This window comes from Bolinopsis microptera, chromosome 9 (genome assembly GCF_026151205.1).
Source record: "Bolinopsis microptera isolate Bmic1 chromosome 9, MBARI_Bmic_1.0, whole genome shotgun sequence".
NCBI classification, from domain to species: Eukaryota; Metazoa; Ctenophora; class Tentaculata; order Lobata; family Bolinopsidae; genus Bolinopsis; species Bolinopsis microptera.
Window position 1 is genome coordinate 14,701,663 of NC_087080.1, and position 25,550 is coordinate 14,727,212.

The 25,550-nt window shown below is 35.9% G+C and overlaps 1 protein-coding gene across 1 annotated transcript in view; it reads left to right on the forward strand.

The window, feature by feature from the left end:
* The window catches only part of LOC134820764 (ATP-binding cassette sub-family A member 2-like), a 47,521-nt gene that overhangs the window by 11,275 nt on the left and 10,696 nt on the right, over positions 1-25,550 (forward strand). The window lies entirely within an intron of this gene.

The following is a 25,550-nucleotide window of genomic DNA, read 5'->3' on the forward strand; positions in this document are numbered from 1 at the left end:
CCGTTAGTCGCAGCTCTAAACCTTTGACATCGCTGATATCTTTTGGGACCTCTGCATCTGTATTGATAGTTTGAATGATAAATTCGGGATCTTGCCCTTCCTGAAGGTGCACCTCGGCAATAACGTCTTGTGTTACTTCCGACTCTAAAAGCCTACCCTTATTTGTACCTTTGTGAATCTCTGGATCTTTGTTGATGGTTTGAGAGATAACTTCAGGATTTTTTCTCTGCTGCACAGATGGATCATGTACCTCAACTATCACGTCACCATCTGTTCTGTTCAACCAAGCACATCCGTCCTCGCCTGTAACTATTGCTGAAGATGATTCTGCTCCTTTATCTCTAGCTTGGTTCTGAAGACAGGTAACTCGAATATCTAGATCTGCTGTTGTTTTCGGTCCGTCAGCTTCTTTATGTTTTGTACAGAGGACACTACCAGTAGAGCATCCAGGTTCTCCTCTTCGAACTTCTATCTGCTCCATCTCGATAACTTCAGGTTGAGCAGTACTGAGACGTGCGATGATAGTTTGGTGAATGGCTGAGTTGACAATTCTGGCTGAGAGTGATTGAAATAGTGCTTTGAATAATTCTGTGACAAAATCGTCATAAAGGAATGGGTTTATCACAGAATTTATTGGCAGGATGATCATTGAGAATATGCCGTACCATGGAGTTGCATCAAGAACTTCTAGCGAGTGCAACACACAGATAACGATGAAAGGCACCCAACAACAGAAGTCAGTAGTGATGATGATTGTTATCCTTCTACTCATTTTTCGGTTTCGGTCACTAATTTGTCGATTGTTCTGCGAATTAGTAAGACCTTTTGAGGACTCTCTGGAGACAATACCTATCAGAATGTAGGATATTGAAATGAATAGGAAGCAGACAAAGTTTACGGCGAGTATCGCCCAAACGAAATTTCTCTGGGGGTCGTTGTTGTCGACAAAATACTTAAACAGGCAGACGCCGTCATTTCCGTAGAAATCAAGCTTTGTGACCGTATCGGTGTGGTCTGGATATCCTACATCATGGGAGAACATGCCACGGTACATCTTTAGGATCGTTTCCCAACTCAGGTTTCTTCCTTTCATCCGTCCATAGTAAGCTTCAAGGACTGCGAGGACTTCTTGTTTGTTTTGGGTTCCGATGAAAAGTTTAAGCTCATCAGCAAATTTGTATCCATTTACAAAAAAGTTTTCAAATGAACTAATTATTGGTGTGATAGCAATGGCTGCAGATGTCATGAAGATGCTAAGAACCCCTAGTGCAACCTTAAGAGATTTTACAATGTTGACTTCGCCTGGGACTCTGAGTGAACCCTGTATTCCATTTAGCCTAATGGTGCTCAGTCCCGCCATAGCAAACAAAGATATCTGGGATCCTATGGTACTGACAACACCTATCGTGGAGCACTGGAAGCTAGTCATCCATTCGATTTGACTTTTACAGTAGTCTTTCTTGAAAATAACTGCGTCATATATTACTATCACCAATAAATAGCAACCTACTAAGAAGTCTCCCAAAGATATCAAGATTATTAGGGATTTGTTAGCCAAGGCAACAGATGTTCTGCAGTGTTTTAGAGATCCTACGTTCTTTACCATTACGATCAGGTTTGCCACAACAGCTAGCCCCCCTATGATCAATGAGCTTACTTTCAGAGCTAAATTTTCCAGTATCTGTTTTGAGCACTCCAGATTACATTCGTCAGACATGTCGAAGCAATCGAATTTCCCATTACATGTTTTATCTTTTGAAATGATACGAGCAGAGTCGCATGTGAAACCATTGGTACATGCCAACTCATCCGATCGGTCGCCGCAATTATCAATCAAGTCACATACTTGAGAATAATTTATGCATGTGACATTATTATCGCACACGAAATAGCTATTCGTGAATAAGTTTTCACGTGATTTGGTGAAGAAAACCAGATATTTGTTGTTAGCAATGGTTCCTATCCTATTAGGGTATTGATTGGGACAGGCATCGTATTTTGGCAGGTTCTTCAGTGGGCAAGCTGAGTTTTTACATTTTTCTGTGCAGCTAGTAAATACATATTGTTCCCCGTACATATGCTCACAATTCTGTGTAGTTTCAGGGAGATGCAACTCTGTTTTCGTGTCCACTCCAAAAAAGTGATGATCTGGAAAGACGAAAAGCTTTTGTGTGCAGTTATCCTTTTTGAGATTTTTGATACTCCTAAGACCTTTTATGCAAAATGACAGCTGCTTGACAAAGCCATTTCCTTTGCTTGAGACTAAAGTGAAGATTTTCAAGGAATTTTGGGATACTGAACACATTTGTTTCTCATTACCACATGTTTCAAGTCCGTCACATAGATCGTTCAATTCGACGTAGCCAGGATCTCCTGAGGGGCACAGGAGAACGTTTTCGCACGTTTTATTGCTGGTTACTAATCTTCGGGACTTACCTTTTCCACATGTTGGCCAGATTTCCAGTTCATCAATACCATTTACACAGTCCTCTATACCGTCGCGTATCCAGGTTAAAGGTAACGTCAATTCGCCTGCTTTAGCTTTTCCAACTTTTCTTTGGCAGGTGTTTTCAGTTTGAATACGACATATTGAGAGTGTTTCGTCAGATCTGTCAATACAATCCGGAAAGTTATCACACATCACGTGTTTGTGTATATTTACACATGATTTTGAGATGTCCTGACATTGACTTTCTAGGTGATCATCGCAAATTTGAACATTCTTGTCTTCGTAGCAAATCACATATTTAGAAATAGTTGACTTGTATCCATTTATAGTGCACGATCCTCCTTCTCTAGCTTGGTCTGTACAATTTGTTTGATATTTCTTTAGATCCTTGTCTTCACAATACTTATTCTGTTGGTTAATGCTTAGTACTCCGCACTTGGTGAAGTTGTGGACCGGTCTATCATGAAAATATAATGTATCGATAAGATATGGTCTACAAGTGCTCTTTGTTTGCTCAGTAGTTGTGCAGTTGAACTCATCCTCTCCATCATCACACTCATTACGACTACTACATATATATTGAGGAGGTCGGTAATAGTTGAGATTGACAGGTTTATTATAACCTGTGTATTTACAATACATTCCATAAGTCAGACCATTACAATACGCTTCGTCCTCACAGGTACTAGTTTCACATATATCATTACATATAAAACGTGGATCTACTGCTAGTCCACTGCGTAATGTTGTTTTATCTGCACAATTTGTTTCATCCATGTTATTCTCACAGTCTCGTTTACCATCACAAAGCTCCCCATTTCTTCTCAAAATATTAAGTGACATTATTATAAATCTATCACGCACGCTCCGACACAAATAATTCTCACATAATATATTATCTCTACTACTTATCATGAAACCAGCCATCCTCGTGTCACAAGCCTGATAGTAGTAGGGGTCCTCAGAGCACAACGATTGCCGCAAAAAGGACATAGAAGTAGATGTATAGTAAAACTCTTCCGTGTTGTGACACTTTAACTTCTCTTCGTCTTCTCCTGGGCGAGGGCATTTGTACTTGAGGAACCCGCCATGTTCTTCAATGTAGCATACTGGTTCTGAATGATATTAATAAAACAAATATTAATAAAACAAATATTTATTTTTACGGCACAATCAAACAATATCAATGATAAATAAATCAGGGGAGGTTTGAAGAGGTTTTCAAGTGCCGAAGGCCACTGCTTATCTTTAGGATTTGAGAGTGACCTGTGCTTGAAACCCCCTCAACCATCCACTACGTCAATATAATACTTATTATACAATATAGAAAAATATAATTATCTAAGCTAAAATTGCTTATTGGTCTAGTTTGGTGACATAGGAGAGCCCAGTTGAATTTTAGTTTAGGTTTATGTTTTAAATCATAGTTTGAAAGGTTAGCCATGGTTCATGGCAGAGAGAGATATCATGTGTGCAGAGCCGTACCGGATGTAGAATTTGAGATATAATATAGATTAGTTACCATATATTAGGGTCACCTCGATTATGGAGGGATAGCAAGTGCTTTTTAAGGTTAGATTTAATAATACCTGACGAGGCTGATAAGTCTGAATTTTTGGAAGAACCCGGGATTATTATTCCATCTACATTAGCATCACATATTTCGAATACATAGGGGATGAGATCATTCCATATTTTCGTAGAGGTGTACAAAAAGTTCTGTTGGGAGATATCTAACCTCAGTAATGGGACAATCAGACGAAGTTTTTTATTTCTAGGACAGAACTTGAAAAGATCTTTAATCGACTGGGGGACATCAAATTTAAGAATTTTGAATAGTTCCATAAATGTATGGTACATGTGCAGATTCTCCGGGTTCATAATTTTCTGCTCAGTGAATAGCGGTTTAGTGTGTTCAAGACAGTAGTTCTTGCTAGCCATATGTTCGTTGAACGTGCACAGGTTAAGTAGTATTCTTTATGATCAAAATTGGGAATGTTACCAAATAGCAGTCTTATGCATCGTTTTTGAATTGCAAAGATTTTATTCAGCTTATGTTTAGGGATCCCACCCCAGCAACTTATACAATAGCTAAGATGTGACATAAAAAGAGCATTGTATAGTTTCAAATATTCAGATTTGGGAATGAATTTGCAAATTCTCTTAATCGATACAATACTGGAGTTCAGCTTTAAAGATAAATGATTAAGATGTGGTTCCCAACATAGCTGTTCGTCTATTATCACCCCAAGAAACTTTGTACATTGAACTTTTTCTAGCTTTTTGCCATCTATTGAAATCGTTAGATTCCTGTCAAAGGGCCGTGTTCTAGCACAAGTCTGTGTTGCTCTTGACAAACCTGGCTGAAAATGCATAAAACAACTTTTCCCTGCATTTATATGTAACTTGTTAGACTCCATATAGTTACTGACTTGTTTCATTACATGATTAGCTTTTTCGAAAGCTTCCTGTGCTGAACGACCTATCACAAAAATATTTGTATCATCAGCAAACAGGACGAATTCAGCCAAACTTGAGGAGCTCACAATATCATTTATATAAATCAGAAATAGTAGAGGTCCTAACACTGACCCCTGGGGTACACCATACTGAACACTTGTCCGATTTTTCAGTTTGAAAAGAAGTTACTTGGTTACGGTTTGTTAGATAGCTAGCAAGAGTTTTTAGTGCAATACCTCTTACTCCATAGTGTTCAAGTTAATGCAGGAGTTTATCGTGCTCAATTGTGTCAAATGCTTTACTTAGATCAATAAATATTCCAATTACATGATTTTTCTGTTCAATCGCATCAAGTATTTTATTGACAGAATAGTTTACGGCATGAGATGTTGAGTGTTGTTTTCTAAAACCAAATTGTCGATCATAAATCACGTTCATAGCACTGAGGTAATTATATAACCTATTATTAATTATTTTTTCAAGTATTTTGCCAAATATCGGTAATGTAGAAACAGGTCGATAGTTATCAAGGCATCGTGAGTCTCCTTTTTTATAAATTGGTGTAATAGAGCCCGTTTTAAGCTTGTTTGGAAAGACCCCATTGTCCAAGAACCAATTAAAGAATCTAGAGATATGACCAGACATATAATTTACACTCTTTTTCAAGACTTTAACAGAGATATCACTTGCCTTCCCATTTTCAAGGCTACCAATAATTTTACTTATCTCTTCCTCGTCACAGGGGCTGAGAAAAAAAGAGTTCACTATTCTTTCTCTGCCCTTGAGGTATTGTTTAAACTTCGTTTTATTGAAATTGCCATCAGTTACCGTAAGAGATGGTACAGAAGATTGAACTTTTGAATTAAGATTACGAGCAATAGACGAGAAGTAGATGTTAAATCCGTTGGCAATCTCACGGCGTTCAGTTACAATTCTACCATCAATTAAGAATGATGCTTTTATATCTTTTTTAGATTTACCTCTGAGTTCGTTAATCAATTCCCAGGTTTTTTTAATATTTCCTTTAGCAAGTTCAAATTTTTTCCCATAGTGGGCTTTTTTCGCAGATTTTATAGCTTTGTTTAAGATAGAACGATACTCCTTATACTTAAGATATAAAGTTTCCTCACCTAATGGGTTGATTTTGGTACACGAAGCCTTCCATCGCTTGTAGTGAAAGCCTTTAGTAAACACAGATTTAATTAACGCAGAAGTGATCCATGGATTCATCAATCTATTGCGTTTTGATTGAAAACCAGCAGTACAGTCCACTTTGAAATTCAGTTCGATTTTTTCGTGGACAGTTTCGACAAATTTTTCAAAACCTTCCTCATTATACGAAAAGTTCGATTGGTAGATATCCTTTCCGATATCATTAAGGAAGCTTTCTATATTAGACTCACAGTAATCATACTTAGGTTTAAGTTTGGCATTATTTGAACTCTCTTTAATATTACACGATATGAAACAGAAGATTGGGTTATGATGGGAAATCTTGGATTCAAGAATTCCAGATCCTAAGACACGCTCAGTAGAGTTCACTAAAATATTATCAATTAAGCTTTCGTTGCAACCCGGCTTGGCATGGGTGGCAATCGATATCAAAGGGATTAAATTGTTACTGTAGATAGTTTGTTCAAATTCAGCTATGTTTCGTCCCTGGGCCAAAAGATCAACATTGAAGTCACCTGTCAAGGCTACATTATTAGACGGTAGGAATTTCATCAACACATCAAGCTCAGCAAGTGCATCTTGAATATCACCACTAGGGGGCCTGTAAACAACACCAGCAATCTGTGGAACCTCTGTGGTAGTGATCTCAACAAAAAGTGTTTCAAGATTGTCAGAGCATTTACATAACTTTTCGATTCGGCTGTATTGGTACTGATTGTCAATATATATACCTCTAAATCTTTCTGTGGACTGACTTCCACCACGTTGTACAATACACCGTTTTATATTCATAGAAAATATTTTCAGGCCTTCTCTCCTGAGATGAACAACATCATTGACCAATGGTGTGCCATCACGTGAGAATCTACCATACTTAGAGGGCATACATCCGTTAACAGAACCTAGTACAGAGTTATCTATAATTAACATGTTTTTCCTATTATAAACCATGTCGACAATTAAACTGTTTAACTCCCTTATACGTGAGTTAACAAACTGTGATTTGGTGGGCAAGAGTAAACTAATATGAACTTTACTATTAGGATAAAATTGCTGAATTTCACAACATTTCTTCTTAAGCTTAGCAATAAGTGTTCTAGTGGATGGTCTGTTGGAATCATCTCGAATATCATTGATTCCCGTATGTATAACAATGTTCCGAAAAGGGCCTATGTCTTTGGGAGCAGGAATATCGTCGATTTTAGCAGCCCACATTCGCTTACCAGGAACCCATTTTCCTAGAGTTCCAACATCTTAACCAAATTTAATGTACTTAAGTCTCCAATTAACACTGTGCTATTTTTGTAGAAAGGCGCAATATGCCTAAAGGTAAAGCTGTACCTCACAGAAGTGAGGTACACTTACAGCTCTCTTCAGATTCCTCGCCATCTTCTTCATTAGCGAGGGGTTCAATACCATGGTTCCAGATTTCCTGAGACATTCTGGACATCACATATACACTTCCATCTTTGAGCTTTAAGGACTTTTCAGTCGACTTATGTGTGAACTTTATTGTGCGTTCTTCACCAAGGGACACGTGACTATTATCGATTCTGGGTCAATAAGAACCTCATTGTCGCAGTGTTGGGGGATATGGCTACTGTTGCCTGTATATCTTGTAACAAGGCAAGAGTTCAACCAGCTCCTCCTGTTAGGGAGAGAGGGGCGCACACAGTCCAAAAGATCTTGTATCTCCGGTGGAGTTTCCTTTGCCTGATGATAGGCTCCTGTGTACCAGTATCCATGTTCACCAAAGTAAACAACATCCCTGCTGCCACCAACCGAAGAAAAATCCGCACTATTGTCCTCCATATAAGCTATAGCAACAATATTTCTCAATTCTCAACAATACATTTTGAAGCTGACACCCTTGAGAGGGCGTAATCTAATGATCGATACTGTTACACGGACCTTGACTTGGACGTACTTTAAGTTTATTTGAACGGACATTAAAATGAACGCTATTGGGTTCCTATAGGGCTCCGTTCAAATAAAGTCCGATAATTATGCCATGACGATTTTTATGAATAATACTACGATGTACCTTTGCATCGCAGCCAGATATTTTCTCTGAGTTCTCTGTGATCACAGATCCAGGGTATTTCGAAGCTAGCCCTACAGTCCGAGATGTTCTTATCACCTTCGTCACACTCCACAAAGTCAGAAGACATTACAGAAGGTACATCGTTCAAATATAACCAACTCCTGTAACATTGATTAAGTAAATCTATCACACTTTCAAAATCAAATCGTTGAAGCTTTCCTAAAATTTCTGATATACATAATAACTTAACTAAATTAACGTACTTGGAAACAAATTTGTAGCTCGGTCCACTTCCAAAATCTCCCTCTTTAACAGTGTATCCAATGTTCTGACAGAATAGACGAACTGTCTGTGTGTTTAAATGATTATAATAACCGCCACATACTGTCCCTGTCCTCTCCTCTCCAGTTTGTTTGTGAACGAGTGTAACATACAACAGTCCCTCATCTCCTGACGGAGTTACAGTTCCGTTATCATGTTGTCGAACTAGAGTCGCGTCCTTAAACTCCCAATCTGAAACAATTCATGATTACCTTATCGGACCTTATTTGGACGGACATTACTTGAACAATGGAGGCCCTAGCGTTCACCTTAATGTCCGTTCAAATAAAGTCCGTTCAATTTATGTCCGTCCAAGTTAAAGTCCGTTGAATTTTTTTCAAAAATGTTTCCATTTCGAACTTTTTGTCCAGAATATGACAACTTTTAATTTCAGTAAATTTCAATAGCTATCATTAGACTAAACTATATCGTTGAATCAATGAAAACAAGTAATTATATGTACTTTAAAGATCTAAATTGTAAATATCACATTAGATGGCATGACCACTATCTTGATCTAAATTTTTTTGCTCATGCAGTTGATCTACGAGGGAAAAACAAAGCAATCACTACTTATTCCTAAATATACATTTCCGAACGACTTTGAGGTTATTTTTAACGAGAAACATTGGGTAAATGAATCTACAACAATACATTTTATCAAGAACATCATAGTGTCGTATGTTAATGACGAAAAGGTTCTCCTTGGTCTGCCGGAGGCACAGAAAAATTTGTTAGTATATGATGTTTTCAGGGCCGGTCACTTGACGGAAAAAAGTCAACAAAATTATGGCAGTCAACAACATAGTCCATGAGCTAGTCCCCGCCAACATGAAAAACTTGTTTCCCATTTCATCCTCTAGATATTACGATAAATCGTGTTGCCAAAGACATTTTCCGACGTTGTTATAGTTCATATTACTCAGCGAGGTAAAGAAACAGATAAGTGCTGGGAAATTTCCACGTGATGTTAAGGTTAACCTAAAGTTGTCAAAGATAAAACCACTTCACGCCGAATGGGTGGTAAAAGTTTACACTGAAATGCAGGACTGAGGTAGTTTGATAAAAAAAAAAGTTTCCAAAAAGCGGGTATTACTGATGCTTTAAGCATGGAATATTTTATGCCCGAAAACCCATTTGATGAAGATGATATGGAATATTAGACAATAATCATGTTGATGTAAATATATTTTAACATGTTTACAGCTGATTAAAGACTGCTCTTCTTGCTTACTGTATGAAAAATATATTTATAAATCATCTGCTAAAATTTAAAAAACGTTAAAAAAATGAAAAAAAATTTCAATTTTTGATGGTTTTGATTGTTCAAGTAATGTCCGTCGAAATAAGGTCCGATAAGGTAGTGGAAAACTATGGAAAACTATCATGTTTGATTAAACGTTTTAAAGTTAAAAGTTAATGGCAAACTCAAAAGTATTTAATGTCAAATTCAAAAAAGAGTTTATTAAAACTCAACCTGTGCAATTTTCTTCATCTGACCCATCTTCACAATCTGGATCTCCGCCGTCACAAACAAATGATTCCCAAATACATTGCTCTTGATCCGCGCACTTTACAAATCCTGTGTCACATTCGGCGGCCACTGGTGAAAGTAATCGGTATTAACAGACTTCTGAGTAGTTGATGTTAATAGACTTATAGTTATGAGTATGTAGTTGATATTTATAGACTTTTAGTTATGAGTATGTAGTTGATACTTATAGACTTCTGAGTAGTTGAGATTAATAAACTTTTAGTTATGAGTATGTAGTTGATATTTATACACTTCTGAAATATGAGTAGTAGATATTGATAGACTTTTAGTTATGAATATTAAGTTGATATCAATAGACTTTTAGTTATGAGTATGTAGTTGATATTTATAAACTTCTGAGTAGTTGATATTAAAAGACTTTTAGTTATGAATATTAAGTTGATATCAATAGACTTTTAGTTATGAGTATGTAGTTGATATTTATAAACTTCTGAGTAGTTGATATTAAAAGACTTTTAGTTATGAATATTAAGTTGATATCAATAGACTTTTAGTTATGAGTATGTAGTTGATATTTATACACTTCTGAAATATGAGTAGTTGATATTGATAGACTTTTAGTTATGAATATTAAGTTGATATCAATAGACTTTTAGTTATGAGTATGTAGTTGATATTTATAAACTTCTGAGTAGTTGATATTAAAAGACTTTTAGTTATGAGTATGTAGTTGATAGCAGTACGGAAGTCTTTATTGAATGCGTAAAGTTTTTTGTCGCACTTTAGTTCGTGTCGCACTACAGTCCAGGTAGCGTACTTTAGTGCGACAGTGTCGATCTTGAAGGTTTCGCACTGGGGTATGTTTCGCACTAGGGTACGTGTCGCACTACAGTACGGGAACCTTCAAAATACATGTGTAAATCGTCTTCAGCTGATGTCATCAGTCATATAGTGTATCAGATGACTTTAATCGTGAGAGGTTTTAATTTAAGTATAGCATCTGATCAACCGACGTAAAGATCACTTATTATCATCGCACCACATGAATACATAGCTAGAACAACTTATATGGGTGGGGCGAGACTCTGGAGTTTGGGATACCAATGGGAATTGGCCATTGTGAAACATGGCCAACAGTGCAGGACAAAATTTAAAAAACGTAAAAAAATGAAAACAAATTTCAATTTTTGATGGTTTTGATTGTTCAAGTAATGTCCGTCGAAATAAGGTCCGATAAGGTAGTGGAAAACTATGGAAAACTATCATGTTTGATTAAACGTTTTAAAGTTAAAAGTTAATGGCAAACTCAAAAGTATTTAATGTCAAATTCAAAAAAGAGTTTATTAAAACTCAACCTGTGCAATTTTCTTCATCTGACCCATCTTCACAATCTGGATCTCCGCCGTCACAAACAAATGATTCCCGAATACATTGCTCTTGATCCGCGCACTTTACAAATCCTGTGTCACATTCGGCGGCCACTGGTGAAAGTAATCGGTATTAACAAACTTCTGAGTAGTTGATATTAATAGACTTTTAATTATGAGTATTTAGTTGATATTAATAAACTTTTAGTTATGAGTATGTAGTTGATACTTATAGACTTCTGAGTAGTTGAGATTAATAAACTTTTAGTTATGAGTATGTAGTTGATATTTATACACTTCTGAAATATGAGTAGTTGATATTGATAGACTTTTAGTTATGAATATTAAGTTGATATCAATAGACTTTTAGTTATGAGTATGTAGTTGATATTTATAAACTTCTGACTAAACTATATCGTTGAATCAATGAAAACAAGTAGTAAAACAAAGTATTTTTTAGTAAAACAAAGTATTTTATTTATTAGCAGTGCAATCGTTTGGGGACCGGTTTTTGGTACCCGGCCAATGTTTACAAAATAATATAATACATAACAATATAATTTTATTTAATATGCGTGAATATGGAAATTGAAAATGTTGATTACGTCTATTCATTAAAAACAAAAACAGAAACTTTAAAAATTAAAACTTGTATATCATGATTTATTAACATATAGTGACAAATAATTTGATTTGATACGACAGATGATCATACGCACTGTTTTATAAGCTACTTGAGGTTAAAACAAAAAAGAATAACTGAGCCCATGTCTTATCAGCACCTGCTAGCGCTATCTATATGATGCTATTAATATGACAGTGAATTGTGAATGGGCAGTGAAAAAAGTGGCATATGGTTGATAGTGACTAGTGTGCTAACCGTCTGGTTTTATTTATTCCTTAGTTTATTCTCGGTAGTTGATTTGTTGTGTGCCTGATCTTGTCGATTTACGTAGCCCGGGTAAATTATGTAACAGAAAAGGTGGCCATTCTTCATCGTTTCCTGAGCTTTGTAGTTCTATCATTACACGCTTCGCTGATTTCTTATATATGCTTATTGAGAAAATGCTAGATGGGCAAGTTATGCGACTAATGTTGTGCTCGGTAATAGCTAATATAGGACCTTTATACAGAACACTAGCGCGTAGATCTGGTTGAGAGTACGTTGTTAGCCAGTCGATATTGTCGTCATAAGACGTGCCATACTTTGGTATATCGGGAGGAAATAAGTCTTTTATCGACGACGGCAGAAGGCCAGGCATGTAAGTTATCTTGTGCATCAGAGTCAGAGCATTTTTTATGATGACCCCGTGTACAGATAATATTTCGTACTCTTTAAACGTAGTTTTAGAATGATCCGGAAGCTTACCGTCCTTGTAATAGTAATTCACGTAGCCCGGCATAACTGCTCGTATTCCCTGCTTTTGTTTAGTGAACAGTGATTCAATATGGGATTTTGCAGCAAAGCCCCAAACTAGTGAACAGAAATTTAAGTGAGATTGTACAAAACTTTGGAAGATCTGTAAGCGTGCTTTGATTGGTAATTTGCGTTTTATTTTGAACATAATACCTATAAACCGTGACATTTTTGTTTTGACGGCTCGGATGTGGCTGGCCCATTTTAGTTTGTCGTCGACGATAACTCCTAAAAACCTGGCCTCCGTTTTGCGTTCTAAAGGAGAGTTGTCGATACTTACTTGTAGAGACGATAGATCTACCCGTCGTTTTGAAAATACCATATAACAAGTCTTCTTCAGATTAAGAGCTAGGCCGTTCGAGTTAACCCATTTTATCAACACGTCAGTGAGGTGGTTTACTTTGGACATAATGTCTTGTACATTTGATCCGGTGATAATAATGTTTGCGTCGTCTGCGTATAATATAAATTTAGCTAGGTTACTGATTCCTGGTAAGTCATTGATATATATGACAAAGAGCAGGGGGCCTAATATGCTCCCTTGTGGAACACCGTATATCATAGATTCTAATGATGAAATGGAGCCGTTTAGGGAAACAAATTGACTGCGACCACTGAGGTATGACTCGAACCATTTCAACGCAATGCCACGAATACCGTAATGCTCAAGTTTCCTGAGTAATGTCGCGTGATCTAGGACGTCAAATGCCTTGCTATAGTCTAAAAGTAATAAAAGTGCTATTTGGTTCTTATTTAGAGAATGCAGAATAGAGCTCTGAGCATTGAGAAGTGCGTGCTCACATGATCTTCCTGGTCGGAATCCGTACTGATTCTCGAATAGAGAGTTATTCTTGTCGAGAAATTCTAAAACGCGTCTGTGCATTAGTTTTTCATAAATTTTTGAGAACGAGCCCAGAAGCGAAATAGGTCTATAATTCGCTACGTCGAGTTTACAACCTCCTTTGTGTATAGGTGTAACTTTTGCCGTTTTCAAAGCTTTAGGGAAAGCTCCCTCTACAAAAGATGTGTTAACTACTTTTGCTAAGGCGCATAAAAAATTTTGGCATGTGCTGGCTATTTTCAAGGGCTCAATCTTTGAATCGAGAGTTGCCTTATTTTTTAGGCCAATAATAATTCTATGAATCTCGGTGGGCCCAGTAGGTTCGAGGTAGACGTTGGACATGACCCGGTCAGATACTCCTGGAACCCCCCAGGATCGAAGGTCTGTCGGGAACTGATCTGAGACTTGATGTTGGCTGCGATGCTGGGAAAGTAGCCATTGAACTTTTCAGCGACTGCCGAGTTAGTACTCAAGATCGTCCCGTCAGTATCCCTCAATCTGATTTGATCAGATCCCCGTCTTTTTCTGTTTAGCAGGCCGTTGATTATCTCCCATTGTTTTTTGGAACAGTCCTGATATTTTTCAAATTGTTTTTTGTAATACCGCTCCTTGGCAATGTTAACGTGTTTACTGCAAAATAGTTTCATTTTATCGTATGCAGCTATGTTTTCATCAGTAGGCTCTGTGATATTAAGATGGTATAATTGCTGTTTACGTGCACAAGCTGTTTCGAGCCATGGAAGTATCCACGGCTTCGGATCAGACCGTTCATTTTCACGACGATTACGATTACTCTTAACGGGGTATGCAGTGTTGTAATGTTTCATGTAGATTTCTGAGAACTTGTCATACTGTTCACTCGCACTGCCTGATTCCCGCGCTTCCTCCCACGTCTCCCCTTCCAATAGCTCCTTGAACATAGCATTGCTGGCTTCAATCAATTCATATGATATAATTATAAGAATATAATAGTATGTCACACCTATTTAACTGTTACGTTCGAGTAGTCGTGCTATGGCTAAATTTAACTAGGACCAGTGGTGTCGATTAACATTTAAAAGGTGATTCTAAGTGACACAAATGGAAAATTTTAAGAAAAGACGGATCAAAACACAGATCCAAGGACAAGGAGACCCCACTGCAGGACCATACATGCTATTGGCTTGTGCATGGCCCAAAAGGTTCCAGTTGTCCAGGAAACTGTACGTAGCTGGTCAACTAGTTTTGAATTCAGACTAGGCTTGATGAGTTCTGGGGTTTCTAGAGGTAAGATTTGATGGTGCCAGGTTTGTTCAGGCGGACATGGAAATTATGCAAGGAATATATATAGGTATATAAAAATCATATCAATATAAAAATAGATCCAAAAATAGATCCAAAGATTCACACGGCAGTCAGGGAACTTCCAGACAGGATGCTTTTGAAACAGGTATAATTAGCGCTTTTGTAATTAGTTGTATGCAAGGGATGGGATGCTGATTGACTAAGCTGGTTCAATGCCCCAGCTATTTAGGGGGAGCCACTCAATTTCACGCCCAGGTGTTTTCAATTGCTGGGTTTCAAGTAAGAGCTTTTTGATACGGCTCTTGATAATTGAGATGGGGGAGGAAAGGTCGGAAAATTTACTAGAGCCAGGGACCATGACATTGTTTTCATTAGGAGTGCATTTGTCGAATATTTTATCAACCAAACTGTTCCATATAGTCGTACCTTTGAAGACAAAATTGTGTTTAGAAATTTCAAGTTTGTGTCGGGGGACCCGCATAGTTTGGCTACATGCTCTGGAACTTGTTTGGAATAAACTTGTCAGAGAGATAGGTTGATGCAGTTTCAAGATTTTAAACAGTTCAGTGGATATATGTTGGGTGTACAGGTTGTGGATTGACATGATTTTCTCGGTATTGAATATTGGCTTAGTGTTTTCCAAAGCAAAGCTCCTTTTTGCGATGTGTTCACTGTATGGTCTTGCACGTGCACATGTTTCATAATACTCTGCCCGGTCGAAGCTTGGTTTGCTTCCAAATAGAAGACGTACACATCTTTTTTGGATGGAGAACAGTTTAGATAGTCTATAAGGTGTGACACCACCCCAGCTACTGATACAGTAGCTCATATGAGACTTGAATAAGGAGTCATACAGCTTATGGTACTCTGTTTCTGGAATAAACTTCATAATACGTTTAATTATAGCTATACTTGTAGTTAGTTTAATTTTTATGTTATCTAGTTGGGGTTCCCAGGATAGTTCATGGTCTATGATAACACCAAGGAATCTCACTTTATCTACTCGTGTAAGCGTGTTGCCGGATAACGTGAGTGAGTTCTCAGAGCCATATTCACGAGCACGTGCACAGGACGAGTACCGGCCAGGTCTGAATAACATGTAGACCGATTTGCTTTGGTTAATGTGCAGCAAGTTAGATTCCATATAGTCATTTACAGATTCAAGTACTTTATTAGCATTCAAATAGGCTTCTTGTTCAGTTTTTCCAGCAACAAATATGTTCGTGTCATCTGCAAACAGTATGAAGTGTCCAAGTTTGCTAGAGTTGGTAATGTCATTGATGTAGAGTAAGAAGAGGAGAGGGCCTAGAACTGATCCCTGTGGTACCCCATATTCAATGTTGCAGTGATCAGAGTGTGTATTTTGGAAATCAACATACTGCTGTCGGTTACACAAATAGCTTTCAATTAGGTCAAGACAGGGCCCTCTTATGCCATAGTGTTCAAGTTTGACAAGTAATTTTCTGTGGTCGATTGTGTCAAACGCTTTGCTTAAGTCAATGAATATGCCAATTACATGATTCTTACTTTCTAGGTTTTTAAGAATGTGGTCAATGGAGTAATTGACGGCATGTGCCGTTGAGTGGTTGGATCTGAATCCAAACTGTTTATCGTATATGACCATATGTGAAGTAAAGAAGCTATATAGTCGGCAGTAAATTACTTTTTCAAATATCTTACCAAAGATAGGTAGAATGGATATAGGCCAGGTAATTATATGTACTTTAAAGATCTAAATTGTAAATATCACATTAGATGGCATGACCACTATCTTGATCTAAATTTTTTTGCTCATGCAGTTGATCTACGAGGGAAAAACAAAGCAATCACTACTTATTCCTAAATATACATTTCCGAACGACTTTGAGGTTATTTTTAACGAGAAACATTGGGTAAATGAATCTACAACAATACATTTTATCAAGAACATCATAGTGTCGTATGTTAATGTTGAAAAGGTTCTCCTTGGTCTGCCGGAGGCACAGAAAAATTTGTTAGTATATGATGTTTTCAGGGCCGGTCACTTGACGGAAAAAGTCAACAAAATTATGGCAGTCAACAACATAGTCCATGAGCTAGTCCCCGCCAACATGAAAAACTTGTTTCCCATTTCATCCTCTAGATATTACGATAAATCGTGTTGCCAAAGACATTTTCCGACGTTGTTATAGTTCATATTACTCAGCGAGGTAAAGAAACAGATAAGTGCTGGGAAATTTCCACGTGATGTTAAGGTTAACCTAAAGTTGTCAAAGATAAAACCACTTCACGCCGAATGGGTGGTAAAAGTTTACACTGAAATGCAGGACTGAGGTAGTTTGATAAAAAAAAAAGTTTCCAAAAAGCGGGTATTACTGATGCTTTAAGCATGGAATATTTTATGCCCGAAAACCCATTTGATGAAGATGATATGGAATATTAGACAATAATCATGTTGATGTAAATATATTTTAACATGTTTACAGCTGATTAAAGACTGCTCTTCTTGCTTACTGTATGAAAAATATATTTATAAATCATCTGCTAAAATTTAAAAAACGTTAAGAAAATGAAAAAAAATTTCAATTTTTGATGGTTTTGATTGTTAAAGTAATGTCCGTCGAAATAAGGTCCGATAAGGTAGTGGAAAACTATGGAAAACTATCATGTTTGATTAAACGTTTTAAAGTTAAAAGTTAATGGCAAACTCAAAAGTATTTAATGTCAAATTCAAAAAAGAGTTTATTAAAACTCAACCTGTGCAATTTTCTTCATCTGACCCATCTTCACAATCTGGATCTAGGCCGTCACAAACAAATGATTCCCGAATACATTGCTCTTGATCCGCGCACTTTACAAATCCTGTGTCACATTCGGCGGCCACTGGTGAAAGTAATCGGTATTAACAGACTTCTGAGTAGTTGATGTTAATAGACTTATAGTTATGAGTATGTAGTTGATATTTATAGACTTTTAGTTATGAGTATGTAGTTGATACTTATAGACTTCTGAGTAGTTGAGATTAATAAACTTTTAGTTATGAGTATGTAGTTGATATTTATACACTTCTGAAATATGAGTAGTTGATATTGATAGACTTTTAGTTATGAATATTAAGTTGATATCAATAGACTTTTAGTTATGAGTATGTAGTTGATATTTATAAACTTCTGAGTAGTTGATATTAAAAGACTTTTAGTTATGAATATTAAGTTGATATCAATAGACTTTTAGTTATGAGTATGTAGTTGATATTTATACACTTCTGAAATATGAGTAGTTGATATTGATAGACTTTTAGTTATGAATATTAAGTTGATATCAATAGACTTTTAGTTATGAGTATGTAGTTGATATTTATAAACTTCTGAGTAGTTGATATTAAAAGACTTTTAGTTATGAGTATGTAGTTGATAGCAGTACGGAAGTCTTTATTGAATGCGTAAAGTTTTTTGTCGCACTTTAGTTCGTGTCGCACTACAGTCCAGGTAGCGTACTTTAGTGCGACAGTGTCGATCTTGAAGGTTTCGCACTGGGGTATGTTTCGCACTAGGGTACGTGTCGCACTACAGTACGGGAACCTTCAAAATACATGTGTAAATCGTCTTCAGCTGATGTCATCAGTCATATAGTGTATCAGATGACTTTAATCGTGAGAGGTTTTAATTTAAGTATAGCATCTGATCAACCGACGTAAAGATCACTTATTATCATCGCACCACATGAATACATAGCTAGAACAACTTATATGGGTGGGGCGAGACTCTGGAGTTTGGGATACCAATGGGAATTGGCCATTGTGAAACATGGCCAACAGTGCAGGACAAAATTTAAAAAACGTAAAAAAATGAAAACAAATTTCAATTTTTGATGGTTTTGATTGTTCAAGTAATGTCCGTCGAAATAAGGTCCGATAAGGTAGTGGAAAACTATGGAAAACTATCATGTTTGATTAAACGTTTTAAAGTTAAAAGTTAATGGCAAACTCAAAAGTATTTAATGTCAAATTCAAAAAAGAGTTTATTAAAACTCAACCTGTGCAATTTTCTTCATCTGACCCATCTTCACAATCTGGATCTCCGCCGTCACAAACAAATGATTCCCGAATACATTGCTCTTGATCCGCGCACTTTACAAATCCTGTGTCACATTCGGCGGCCACTGGTGAAAGTAATCGGTATTAACAAACTTCTGAGTAGTTGATATTAATAGACTTTTAATTATGAGTATTTAGTTGATATTAATAAACTTTTAGTTATGAGTATGTAGTTGATACTTATAGACTTCTGAGTAGTTGAGATTAATAAACTTTTAGTTATGAGTATGTAGTTGATATTTATACACTTCTGAAATATGAGTAGTTGATATTGATAGACTTTTAGTTATGAATATTAAGTTGATATCAATAGACTTTTAGTTATGAGTATGTAGTTGATATTTATAAACTTCTGACTAAACTATATCGTTGAATCAATGAAAACAAGTAATTATATGTACTTTAAAGATCTAAATTGTAAATATCACATTAGATGGCATGACCACTATCTTGATCTAAATTTTTTTGCTCATGCAGTTGATCTACGAGGGAAAAACAAAGCAATCACTACTTATTCCTAAATATACATTTCCGAACGACTTTGAGGTTATTTTTAACGAGAAACATTGGGTAAATGAATCTACAACAATACATTTTATCAAGAACATCATAGTGTCGTATGTTAATGTCGAAAAGGTTCTCCTTGGTCTGCCGGAGGCACAGAAAAATTTGTTAGTATATGATGTTTTCAGGGCCGGTCACTTGACGGAAAAAGTCAACAAAATTATGGCAGTCAACAACATAGTCCATGAGCTAGTCCCCGCCAACATGAAAAACTTGTTTCCCATTTCATCCTCTAGATATTACGATAAATCGTGTTGCCAAAGACATTTTCCGACGTTGTTATAGTTCATATTACTCAGCGAGGTAAAGAAACAGATAAGTGCTGGGAAATTTCCACGTGATGTTAAGGTTAACCTAAAGTTGTCAAAGATAAAACCACTTCACGCCGAATGGGTGGTAAAAGTTTACACTGAAATGCAGGACTGAGGTAGTTTGATAAAAAAAAAAGTTTCCAAAAAGCGGGTATTACTGATGCTTTAAGCATGGAATATTTTATGCCCGAAAACCCATTTGATGAAGATGATATGGAATATTAGACAATAATCATGTTGATGTAAATATATTTTAACATGTTTACAGCTGATTAAAGACTGCTCTTCTTGCTTACTGTATGAAAAATATATTTATAAATCATCTGCTAAAATTTAAAAAACGTTAAAAAAATGAAAAAAAATTTCAATTTTTGATGGTTTTGATTGTTCAAGTAATGTCCGTCGAAATAAGGTCCGATAAGGTAGTGGAAAACTATGGAAAACTATCATGTTTGATTAAACGTTTTAAAGTTAAAAGTTAATGGCAAACTCAAAAGTATTTAATGTCAAATTCAAAAAAGAGTTTATTAAAACTCAACCTGTGCAATTTTCTTCATCTGACCCATCTTCACAATCTGGATCTCCGCCGTCACAAACAAATGATTCCCGAATACATTGCTCTTGATCCGCGCACTTTACAAATCCTGTGTCACATTCGGCGGCCACTGGTGAAAGTAATCGGTATTAACAAACTTCTGAGTAGTTGATATTAATAGACTTTTAATTATGAGTATTTAGTTGATATTAATAAACTTTTAGTTATGAGTATGTAGTTGATACTTATAGACTTCTGAGTAGTTGAGATTAATAAACTTTTAGTTATGAGTATGTAGTTGATATTTATACACTTCTGAAATATGAGTAGTTGATATTGATAGACTTTTAGTTATGAATATTAAGTTGATATCAATAGACTTTTAGTTATGAGTATGTAGTTGATATTTATAAACTTCTGACTAAACTATATCGTTGAATCAATGAAAACAAGTAATTATATGTACTTTAAAGATCTAAATTGTAAATATCACATTAGATGGCATGACCACTATCTTGATCTAAATTTTTTTGCTCATGCAGTTGATCTACGAGGGAAAAACAAAGCAATCACTACTTATTCCTAAATATACATTTCCGAACGACTTTGAGGTTATTTTTAACGAGAAACATTGGGTAAATGAATCTACAACAATACATTTTATCAAGAACATCATAGTGTCGTATGTTAATGTTGAAAAGGTTCTCCTTGGTCTGCCGGAGGCACAGAAAAATTTGTTAGTATATGATGTTTTCAGGGCCGGTCACTTGACGGAAAAAGTCAACAAAATTATGGCAGTCAACAACATAGTCCATGAGCTAGTCCCCGCCAACATGAAAAACTTGTTTCCCATTTCATCCTCTAGATATTACGATAAATCGTGTTGCCAAAGACATTTTCCGACGTTGTTATAGTTCATATTACTCAGCGAGGTAAAGAAACAGATAAGTGCTGGGAAATTTCCACGTGATGTTAAGGTTAACCTAAAGTTGTCAAAGATAAAACCACTTCACGCCGAATGGGTGGTAAAAGTTTACACTGAAATGCAGGACTGAGGTAGTTTGATAAAAAAAAAAGGTTTCCAAAAAGCGGGTATTACTGATGCTTTAAGCATGGAATATTTTATGCCCGAAAACCCATTTGATGAAGATGATATGGAATATTAAACAATAATCATGTTGATGTAAATATATTTTAACATGTTTACAGCTGATTAAAGACTGCTCTTCTTGCTTACTGTATGAAAAATATATTTATAAATCATCTGCTAAAATTTAAAAAACGTTAAAAAAATGAAAAAAAATTTCAATTTTTGATGGTTTTGATTGTTCAAGTAATGTCCGTCGAAATAAGGTCCGATAAGGTAGTGGAAAACTATGGAAAACTATCATGTTTGATTAAACGTTTTAAAGTTAAAAGTTAATGGCAAACTCAAAAGTATTTAATGTCAAATTCAAAAAAGAGTTTATTAAAACTCAACCTGTGCAATTTTCTTCATCTGACCCATCTTCACAATCTGGATCTAGGCCGTCACAAACAAATGATTCCCGAATACATTGCTCTTGATCCGCGCACTTTACAAATCCTGTGTCACATTCGGCGGCCACTGGTGAAAGTAATCGGTATTAACAGACTTCTGAGTAGTTGATATTAATAGACTTTTAATTATGAGTATTTAGTTGATATTAATAAACTTTTAGTTATGAGTATGTAGTTGATACTTATAGACTTCTGAGTAGTTGAGATTAATAAACTTTTAGTTATGAGTATGTAGTTGATATTTATACACTTCTGAAATATGAGTAGTTGATATTGATAGACTTTTAGTTATGAATATTAAGTTGATATCAATAGACTTTTAGTTATGAGTATGTAGTTGATATTTATAAACTTCTGAGTAGTTGATATTAAAAGACTTTTAGTTATGAATATTAAGTTGATATCAATAGACTTTTAGTTATGAGTATGTAGTTGATATTTATAAACTTCTGAGTAGTTGATATTAAAAGACTTTTAGTTATGAATATTAAGTTGATATCAATAGACTTTTAGTTATGAGTATGTAGTTGATATTTATACACTTCTGAAATATGAGTAGTTGATATTGATAGACTTTTAGTTATGAATATTAAGTTGATATCAATAGACTTTTAGTTATGAGTATGTAGTTGATATTTATAAACTTCTGAGTAGTTGATATTAAAAGACTTTTAGTTATGAGTATGTAGTTGATAGCAGTACGGAAGTCGCACTGGGGTATGTTTCGCACTAGGGTACATGTCGCACTACAGTACGGGAACCTTCAAAATACATGTGTAAATCGTCTTCAGCTGATGTCATCAGTCATATAGTGTATCAGATGACTTTAATCGTGAGAGGTTTTAATTTAAGTATAGCATCTGATCAACCGACGTAAAGATCACTTATTATCATCGCACCACATGAATACATAGCTAGAACAACTTATATGGGTGGGGCGAGACTCTGGAGTTTGGGATACCAATGGGAATTGGCCATTGTGAAACATGGCCAACAGTGCAGGACAAAATTTAAAAAACGTAAAAAAATGAAAACAAATTTCAATTTTTGATGGTTTTGATTGTTCAAGTAATGTCCGTCGAAATAAGGTCCGATAAGGTAGTGGAAAACTATGGAAAACTATCATGTTTGATTAAACGTTTTAAAGTTAAAAGTTAATGGCAAACTCAAAAGTATTTAATGTCAAATTCAAAAAAGAGTTTATTAAAACTCAACCTGTGCAATTTTCTTCATCTGACCCATCTTCACAATCTGGATCTCCGCCGTCACAAACAAATGATTCCCGAATACATTGCTCTTGATCCGCGCACTTTACAAATCCTGTGTCACATTCGGCGGCCACTGGTGAAAGTAATCGGTATTAACAAACTTCTGAGTAGTTGATATTAATAGACTTTTAATTATGAGTATTTAGTTGATATTAATAAACTTTTAGTTATGAGTATGTAGTTGATACTTATAGACTTCTGAGTAGTTGAGATTAATAAACTTTTAGTTATGAGTATGTAGTTGATATTTATACACTTCTGAAATATGAGTAGTTGATATTGATAGACTTTTAGTTATGAATATTAAGTTGATATCAATAGACTTTTAGTTATGAGTATGTAGTTGATATTTATAAACTTCTGAGTAGTTGATGTTAAAAGACTTTTAGTTATGAGTATGTAGTTGATAGCAGTACGGAAGTCTTTATTGAATGCGTAAAGTTTTTTGTCGCACTTTAGTTCGTGTCGCACTACAGTCCAGGTAGCGTACTTTAGTGCGACAGTGTCGATCTTGAAGGTTTCGCACTAGGGTATGTTTCGCACTAGGGTATGTGTCGCACTACAGTACGGGAACCTTCAAAATACATGTGTAAATCGTCTTCAGCTGATGTCATCAGTCATATAGTGTATCAGATGACTTTAATCGTGAGAGGTTTTAATTTAAGTATAGCATCTGATCAACCGACGTAAAGATCACTTATTATCATCGCACCACATGAATACATAGCTAGAACAACTTATATGGGTGGGGCGAGACTCTGGAGTTTGGGATACCAATGGGAATTGGCCATTGTGAAACATGGCCAACAGTGCAGGACAAAATTTAAAAAACGTAAAAAAATGAAAACAAATTTCAATTTTTGATGGTTTTGATTGCCTTCTAGCGTTCATATTAATGTCCGTTCACATTTATGTCCGTTCAAGTAATGTCCGTCCAAATAAGGTCCGATAAGGTATGCGAAGTTTTCCTAATGTACGTCTAAAAAACTGAAAGGTTTTATGGTTGCAACTTATGCTTAGTTTTGGAATGCTTAGTTTTGGAAAAATTTGGAATATAAATGCTACACAATGAAATGTTTGTTCAAAAAGAGATCGGAATAATGATGGAATGTTGTCCATGCTTGTTTTTCATGCACGTTGGTTGGCCAATACTGGAGTTTGATCATTTTCACGTGTCAAATAAGATATGGTTCTCCTCCATTGTGGCGAGAATCACATATGGCATTATAGAGATTTATTAGCTGACGAATTGAGCCATAATTCAAACATTTTTAAAAGCTGTAATCATAATCATTATCATAGCTACTATATAAACCTTATCGGACGTTACTTAACCGGACATTACGTGAACGGACATGATTTTTAACGGACATTAAAATGAACGCATTAAAAGGGCCTCCTGTGTCCAATTAATGTCCGTTCAAATAAAGTCCGATAAGGTATACCAATTTCAGGAGAAGTAGTACTAGTATGGTATTTCATAGAAGTCACTGGAGTAGAGGTCGATGGCTACCTAAAAGGATGTGACCCATGCCTTCAAATGGTAAGGTCGCGTAACATCGAACGTGCTACAGATCATCACTAGCTGATCCGTCATCTCAAATATTTTTTGGCAAGCTGTGGAAAGGATGTGACCCAAGTACTCGAGTAGAAACATGAGTACTTGTTGGAACTTGTTGGTGTCGTTGGAGCTCGTTATCATGTGGTGGTACTCGTATATATAATGCTCAATGAAGGGCAAGCTATATCAATCATGGCTACTCCTTCTGTTGAATACACTACACCAATACACTAAATTATTTGCTTCAGTAGTATTCTAAAAGTAGAATTAAAGAAAAGTAAGATAAACTTGTCACTATAGTGTTGTCACTATATAGTGCGTTTTGCACACTATATAATGACAAAGATCAGCTGTCATTATGAAGTGCTTGTCACTATATAGTGTTGTCACTATATAGTGTGATTACCTCTGCGAGCAGATCTCACTGATTGATCTGTTAGAGAGCCAGAAACGAGTTGGAATAATATCAATAGCAAAACGTACATTTTAAGAATTCACTACGCCTTGCGTAGCACAAGTGTAAAGATTGTGTAAAGATTGTTTTGGTGAGAGCCAAAATCCAGCTCTCACGAGTTCGTGGCGTCGATATGACTGAGCACAATGTCCATAGTTTGTCTAATGTCATAATGGCCTTTGTTTTAATCCTTGGTATAAGGGGAGTTAGCAACGGGTTTGCTTGCCACAATGAAGCAGGAACCCTCTGCTTGCAATGCTCATGAATAAAGCTTTGTTTTGTCATTGGTCTGGGTACCTGTTTTGACCCCTGTCTTTATGTTACATTGAAAAGATCTCACATGAGGAGTCTTTAACATTCTCAGACAGATTACAAGCTTCTTTTAGGTACAC